Raw genomic sequence first — 6,986 nt, forward strand, 5'->3', positions numbered from 1 at the left:
CATTATAGTCAATAAACTCTTTTATATCAAAACCGCATGTCCAGGTTGGAGAGAATGGAGAATCTTAACATATAATCAGTTAAGAATCTATCATCAAATCTCTCTCCCACCACCCTCTCCTTCTTCACCACCACCACCACCACCACCACCAAAACCCCTCCCCCCCTACCCCTCCCCCTCCCCCTCCCCCTCCCCCGACGCCGCCACCACCACCACCATCACCACCATCACCACCACCACCACCACCAAAAAATAATCGGCAGAAAGAGTTGTCTCGGGGAATTAATCATTTGGATTTGCAAAAATAAACATCAATTATGTTGTTTGTTGGTTGGGCTTTTGATTAATTAATAATTTGGATTTGCAAAAATAAACATCAATTATGTTGTTTGTTGGTTGGGTTTTTAATTAATTAATTATTTGTGTTTCTTTCTTAATATCGTTGTAATTTCTCTGAGGTTGTACTACTGGTTAATGCAAATTTATTTATGAATTATTTTGTTGTGCAAATGGGGTGAGTCAACTCTCTCGAAGAGATCATGAAGCTTTCAATTTTATAATTCATCCCTTTGGTTTTTGATTAATCAAATGTCAAGTCATTCTAACTTCAATAACTTACGTCAATTTATAATATTTTAGTTTTTCTATTTTCAGTTGTCCATTACATATTTAATGATTTACGCATCAGAATTAAAGATTTAATTATCAGAAGGGTTTCGCTTAAAATAACTTACGTCATCCTCTAAGGATTTAATTATTCTTGCATGTAAGTTACGCCACTCTGTACAAAATATTGAACTACATATCTTCCTCGACAATCACCGTATTGATAGGCCTCTGTGTTATTATTACTTCCATTTTAGCATCCATCTTATTTATAAATTTTAAATGCATTAATTATACAATTTAGAGAGGTTCTTGGAGTTGGAAGCAACAAAGCCACGCTTGTGATCTTTGACCGCAACATTCTTAACATTGAACCCAACATTGTCACCAGGAAGAACCTCTTGCAGTGCCTCGTGATGCATCTCCACTGACTTGACCTCAGTGATCAGACCGCTAGGGCCAAAAGTGACAACCATGCCAGGTTAAGCACACGGCCAGTCTCAAATCTCCCAACAGGGACAGTTCCAATACTTCCAATCTTGTAGACATCCTGAAGAGACAGGCGAAGGGAAAATGATAGCAGTAACAAGAAAGAGTTGCAAGAAAAATATAAAATATATAATGTTACTACACTTCATACTTTTCTTGTATATATCTCATTATCAAATACTGAAGTTACATAAACATTTATAGATAAGACTTAACATGAATCTAGCCTATACATGAACCAGCATTAAATAGATACGCTTCACCCTATCAAGTTCATGAATAGGCAGATGCATGCATTATTCTGATTCACTTCCTGACAAAAATTACAAAATTACATTTCCAACATCCCCTCTTAATTTGCAATCTTGAGCATATCTCTAGCTCTCTGAAATTTCTCTATGTGCACTGCTTTAGTAAGAAAATCTGCATATTTCACATCTGTTCTAACAAACTCCAAGCTAATTTCTCTTTTGCTCACAACATCTCGAATGAACTGATGTCGCAATTCGATGTGTTTCGTTCTTAAGTGAAACACTGGATTTTTTGTCATAGCAATTGCAGACATATTGTCACAATGAATCATAGTGGACTCTTCTTGAACTTGTTGAAAATCTTCAAATAACCTTCTTAACCAAATTGCTTCACAAACTGCATCTATAACAACAACATATTCTGCTTCTGCCGATGATAATGCTACGGTTCTTTGCTTCTTGGAACTCCATGAAACAACATTACTTCCAAAACAAAACAATAACCTGAAGTGCTTTTTCAATCATCCAACGAACCAGCCCAATCACTGTCGGTATACCAATTAGCTTGCTTGCACTGATCTTCCTTTACATACTTGATGCCCATATTCTTTGTTCCTTTCAAGTATCTCATAACTCTTTTAGCAGCTGCAAAATGAAGTTTACTTGGCTCATTCATGCACCTTGAGATCATACTTTACAACTTGAACAATGTCCGGCCTTGTGTTCGTGAGATAAATTAGTGAACCAACAAGACTCGTGAACAATCTTGCATCAATTTTTCCAGCACCATCACTTTTCCTCAACTTGTCACTTATTGCCATAGGAGTAGAAACTGGTTTGCAATTCTCCATATGGAATTTTTTCAAGAGATCTTCAGTGTATTTCTCTTGAGAAATAAAAATTTCTCCTTGGGACTGCTTCACTTGAATTCTAAGAAAATATTTCATAACTCCCAAGTCCGTCATCTCAAAATTGTGCATCATCCTTCGCTTGAGATCTTCAACTAAATCCATGTTAGTGCCCATATAGATGAGATCATCTACATAGATGCATACAATCAAAAAAACTTTTCCTTGTTTCTTTATATAAAGAGAAGGCTCATTAGAACTCTGATGAAACCATTCTTGAGAAAATAACCATCAATCTTGCTATTCTAAGCTCTTGAGGCTTGCTTCAGCCCGTAAAGAACTTTCTTAAGGTGGTATACCTTATCTTCTTTTCCTTCCACAATAAATCCTTGACATTGTTGTACATACACCTCTTCCTCAAGCTCTCCAGTGAGAAAAGCTGATTTGACATCAAGCTAAAATACTGGAAGCTCCAATTGTGCTGCAAGAGCAAGAACAACTCGAATAGTTTCTATTCTAACAACTGGTGCAAAAGTTTCGTGGAAAATCAATTCCTGGTTGTTGAGAATATCCCTTTGCTACAAGCCTCGCCTTGTGTTTGTGTATGCTACCATCTTCATGATATTTGGTTTTGAAAACCCATTTAGACCAATGACATCTTTATGCTTCGGTATAACACTAATTCCCAAGTTTTATTCTTTTTTATCATAGCAATCTCTTCCTCCATAGCTTTTCTCCATACTTCATCCTTTTCATCTTTTTCAAAATTTTGTGTTTCAGAAGTAAAGAGTGCAAATTCAGATGTCTCATAAATTTCTCTCAAAGATCGAGTTTTCCTTATTGGTGATTCCGAACTTGAATTTTCAGCATGATCAGGAGCACTTGGTGGATTTGGACTTAGAATGGCAGGATCAGATTCATCATCAGGTTTTGATGCTTCATAAAAATCACTTTGAGATATCAATTTGGATGAGCTTTCTTTCCAACTCCAGGATGCCATTTCATCAAATATTACATCTCTTGAAACCGCAAGCTTGCAAGTTATAGGATTATAAAGACGATAGCCTTTTGACTCATCACTATAGCCAACAAAATAAGCTTCTGACCTTTTTCATCAAATTTATCTCTATTTAGTGTAGAGATACGAGATTATGCAATGCTGCCAAAAATCTTCAAATGATTTACCACTGTTTTTTTTTGCCAGACTTCGAATGGTGTTTTATTCTAGACTGCCTTCGTAGGACACTGATTCAGGATGTAGATAGTTGTGTGAATAACTTCGGCCCAAAATATTTTAGGTAAATTTATGCCCATCATCATGCTTCTAGCCATTTCAGTAATCGTGCGATTTTTTCGCTTGGCTACACCATTTTGTTGGGGACTTCTTCGAATAGTCAACTGTCTTTGAATACCATTATCTCTGCAATACTCCATAAATGGAGTGTAAATAAATTCTCCTCCACGATCTGTCTAAAAGGTCCTAATTTGATGACCGGAATCCTTTTCTACAAGAGCTTTAAATTTAAGAAATGCAGAAAAAGCCTCGAACTTTTCACTTAGAAAATAAACCCACATCATCCTTGTGTAGTCATCCACAAATAAAATGAAATACCTTTTGTTTCCATGAGAAAGAGTTCTTGAAGGATCCCAAATATCTACATGAATAAGCTCCAAAGGTGCTTTAGCCCTCCAAGTTGTTTTGGGAAAAGGAGACCGTTGTATTTTCCCATACACGCAGCCTTCACAAATTTGAGCTTTTGCTTCAATTTCTGCAGTCCAATTACCATGTTCTTCTGCTTGAGAAATTGCAGCCCTTTCCAATTGAGATGTCCATATCTCAAGTGCCAAAGTTGTGATTGATCAAAATTTTCACTTGTGTAGGCCACTTTTCTTCCTGAGGTAAAACGAAAGGAAACACCTTGTTTAGCAAAAGTGCATTTGTTTCTTCTGTCAAAAATTCTGCATTTCTCATCTTCAAAAAATATAGAATAACCTCGTTGAAGCAGTTGTCCAACACTAAGGAGATTGCTGGTCAAATTAGGCACATAAAGAACATCATTGATAATCTTTTTGTCACCTCCTTTAGTTTGGACAGCAACAGATCCCTTTCCTTTGGAGCGATGTAATTTTCCATCTCCCAGTTTCACTTCTGAACTGAAGTTCTGATCAAGATCAATAAATAAACTTCCATCTCCAGTCATATGGCTACTACAACCGCTATCCAAGTACCACGCATTTTGCGGTTGTTGTTGAACAATCATACAAGAAAAGAGTTTATCACCTTCATCTTTGGAGAAGTTTGCTTCATCCTTCTTATTTTGATAATAACAATCCCTCTGTGAATGATTTGGGTTCTTGCAACTTTTGCATCTAAAAATACAACCACTTGTTTGATGATTAGTCTTTCTACAAATTTTGCAAAAAAGATTTGAGCTTCTAGCTTTGTAACTTGGGTTTCTCTCACTGTTCTTTGGTTGATTGTTTTGTTTTCTACCTCTTCCTCTCCCCCGAAATGATTCTCTACCTCGGAATGCTCTTCCTCTTCCATGGGAAGACCCTTCTTTATCCTGTTGCAGCGATCTAGAATTCAGGTTAGAGAAAAATATTTTTGATTCAAAAGCTTGCTTAAGTGGCTGATTTGAGGACTTACTAATTCTTTCTTCATGCACTTGAAGAGAACTCATTAAATCATGAAAAGTGTATGCGGATAAATCCTTAGATTCTTATATGGCAGCAACAATGTAATCATATTTCGAGGGTAGACTTCGAAGAACTTTCTGGACAACCTTTCTTTCTTCAATTATATCTCCAAGACTTCTAATTTGATTCACAATTTCAGCAACTCGGGTTAGATAGACTTGCATACCTTCATTATCTTTCTTTGACAGATTGTCAAACTCCCTCCAAAGGAATTGAAGCTTTATAGATGTTACCTTGTCATTGCCATGAAATCCCCCTTTTAGAATATCCCATGCTTGCTTGGCTCTCTTGACACTATGGATTCTAGGATATATGGCTTTGCTCAGTCCTTGTTGAATAAACCTTAGAGCACTTGCATCCTTCTTTAAATTTTTCTTGTACTATTTTGTTGAGCCTCTGTGCATGCTTCATCATCATTACTCTGCTGTTGTGGTGGTTCTGATAAACCATTGACAACAATATCCCAAAAATCTTGAGAAATAAAGAGAGTCTCCATTTGACTACTCCAATAATCAAAGTGCTCTCCATCAAATATTGTAACTTGATTTGCAGTATAAGAAAACATGGAAATAGGAGCTTGTGTTGATGCCATGTTTCTGTGAACCTGGCTCTGATACCAAAATTTGTTGGGAAATGATAGCAATAACAAGAAAGAGTTACAAGAAGGATATAAAAAATATAGTGCTACTACACTTCTGAATACTTTTCTTGTATATATCTCATTATCAAATATTGAAGTTACATAAACATTTATAGATAAGACTTAACATGAATCTAGCCTATACATGAACCAGCATTAAATAGATACGCTTCACCCTATCAATTACATGAATAGGTAGATGCATGCATTATTCTGATTCACTTCCTGACAATAATTGCAAAATTACATTTCCAACATCTTTAGCTCATGAATCAAGTCAAGGGCCTCAAGATGGGTCGGACCCTTGTACCAATCCAGGTTAGTAGGCTTCTCAATCATGTTATCACCTTCAAAACCAGAAATGAGAACAAAAGGAATCTTGTTAGGGTTGTAATCAACTTTCTTGAGGGAAGACGACACAGCCTTGATGATTTCATCATATCATGCCTTGAGTACTTTGGGGTAGTGGCATCCATCTTGTTGCAGCAGCAAGAAAGGCATGTTATCATGTTTGCCCATCCTTTGAAATGACTGCCTCAAATATACCAGTAGTAGAATCAATAATGAGAATAGCACATTCAGCCTGAGAGGTTCTAGTGATCATGTTCTTGATGAAGTTACGATGTTCAGGTGCATCAATAATAGTGTAAGAGTCCTTTGTGGTCTCAAACTTCCAAAGAGCAATATCAATGGTGATACCACGTTCCCGCTCAGCCTTAATGATAGAATCCAACTAAAAAAACTTAACGAAATATAGAGCGAATGGAACATCAAGATTTTACATGGAAACCCCTTGCGGGTAAAAAACCATGGGAAGAGGAGAAAATTTCACTATATCAGAATTGGTACAATGTCGGCTGAAAAATAGAGACGACAGAATCTTCAAAACACCACACACCCCACAAAACCCTACATTACAATACATATATATAGGGTAACGAATCGGGTAGGATCCAAGTGGGATTTGGGTCACAAACTCTAACAATCTCCACCTTGACATGAATTTCAATCTTCGATAGCATAGAAAAGCAAAAGAAACTCCATATCTTCCTCAAAACCCCTTTAGGTGTATCACTCAACAATGAAGACCAATCAAGTTCAAGCAATGCTCAAACTTGAGATGAGGAAGTGACTTGGTCATCATATATGCAGGATTATTATGCATACAAACTTTACTCAACAAAATATCTCCACGAGCAATCACATCACGCACGAAGTGATACTGCACATCAATGTGTTTGGTCCTCTCATGAAACATCTGATCCTTTGCGAAAAAAATAGCATTATGACTATCGCAAAGGACCATAGTGACCTGCAAGTCTTTTCTAAGTTCACCAAATAGTTCCTTCAACCAAATAGCTTCTTGGTAGGCTTCTGTAATCGCCATGTATTCGGCCTCTGTGGTTAACAATGCAACTATGTCTTGTAACATTGCCTTCCAACTAATATCAC

At 36.7% G+C, this 6,986-nt stretch overlaps 1 pseudogene; it reads right to left on the minus strand.

Moving 5' to 3' along the window:
• Positions 1 to 759: 759 nt before the first annotated feature.
• On the minus strand, positions 760 to 6,556 carry LOC121993953 (annotated as a pseudogene).
• Between the last annotated feature and the right edge of the window lie 430 nt (positions 6,557 to 6,986).

This window comes from Zingiber officinale, chromosome 6A (genome assembly GCF_018446385.1).
Source record: "Zingiber officinale cultivar Zhangliang chromosome 6A, Zo_v1.1, whole genome shotgun sequence".
Lineage (NCBI taxonomy): Eukaryota > Viridiplantae > Streptophyta > Magnoliopsida > Zingiberales > Zingiberaceae > Zingiber > Zingiber officinale.